The sequence below is a fragment of the Wasmannia auropunctata genome, unplaced genomic scaffold (assembly GCF_000956235.1).
Source record: "Wasmannia auropunctata unplaced genomic scaffold, wasmannia.A_1.0 LD336048.1, whole genome shotgun sequence".
Lineage (NCBI taxonomy): Eukaryota > Metazoa > Arthropoda > Insecta > Hymenoptera > Formicidae > Wasmannia > Wasmannia auropunctata.
Genome location: NW_012026842.1, coordinates 791,558 through 793,214, shown reverse-complemented (window position 1 = coordinate 793,214; position 1,657 = coordinate 791,558).

Sequence of the window (1,657 nt, the reverse complement as noted above, 5' to 3'; positions counted from 1 at the left end):
ACGACAAACTCCATATTAAATTAATTAAACCATAATAGAAATGAAAAACAGATCGCAGATATATATTTTTTTGGATAAAGATCGTAAGTTTTTTAAAGTTATTTTATAATAATCTAATAGCAAAATGTATTGTTATAGAAAAACGAACACAAACTAAATGTAGCATGCATTCTAAATGTAGCTTGCTTTAACATAGAAATATATGTTATATATGAACATAAAGTTTTGTTATAGTTAAGTTATAAATGAATGTTCACACACTTCTCACAGCAAGTCAAGCTATAAGTTTGTCTTAAATATAAGTCAACATACCCTATCCTTGTATACGTTTGACTTCAATCATTTTATTATAACAAATTACTGTTATTACTCAAAATAAAATGTCATGCAGTAACAAAAACTTTTCTTTTAATTAATAATACATCACTTAGATTCTCTCTTTCTCCAACTGAAGAACATTAATACGAAATTTCCAAACGCTTGCAAATTTTCTTCTCCTCTTGAACCAGACTCTTCTTTTATTGTAATAATTGTTTAATTTAATAAATGAAACTTAGGGGAAAGTACTTATGTTATAAAAGAAACATTTTACAACATAACTTTTCCATTGTTTCTTTCATAAATACATAAATGCAACGCCAACTCGCCTCTTGTGTCAACCTCTCTTTGATAAAAGAAGGTCTGACCTGTGCGTAATTTTTTTTATCCAAGAGTGATATATGAAAAAACATCACTTTTTCTATAATATGAAATGAAAGCTGCTTGAAATTTTAATTCGAAAGTCAGAAAGGAAAGATATTTAAAATCGACCGTCGGAAAGCTGAAATCTACGTCCAATTAAATTTTCAGCAAGGAAAAAAATTAGAATTGCTCGCGTAGAATTCTACTTTGTAGGTACACCAGATGACGGATCGGATTATGAATTTAACACGCGAAGCGAACAGTCTTATATTTCGAGCGCAACAACAAATCCGTATATACGTGTGCGCGGCCGACTCGCGAGCTCAATTCTACTACGGATATGCTCTGGCACGGGAAAATTAAAATTTTCTTACCAAAGACATTAAAACCATATTCTGAGAATCCGAGGAATGTCAGTCGACGGAAGATTAAAAACTACCGTTCCGAAGAGTTACAAAGGAGAGAGGTTACGGTTACGCACTTATAAGGTAATATTTCTCATAATTTTCCAGTTGAATTTCCTAGCGAGCTCTATACTTACGTGCCGTGGCGCGCGAGCGCGGCGCTCTGGATTTAAGCGCGAGCAGCAAGCAGCAACGACGAAAACGAGACCGCGAGGATTACATATAATGAACCGTATATGTTAATGCGGCGCGCTGCACTTTTGTACTCATTCCCCGAGGCTGAGACGCGATTCTGCCATAAATACCGCCAGGAAGTAAAGGAAACAAGGCTAGACTGCCGCTGACGCTCGCCGCGCGCATGCAGCAAAGAGCGCCGTCGGACAAGACGGTAAACAAAGACGTAAATTGTCCCGACGGATCCCGACGGAGTTGGAGATATGCACTCCCATAAATGAGATTTCAGAGAGAGTGAGTCCCGGCGTTTCAGTCATTAAGGACTAAGCTACTTTGTTGATGTTAACGCGCGCACACCGAAGTACATTACGTTCACCTTTATGCCTCCGCTGATACAC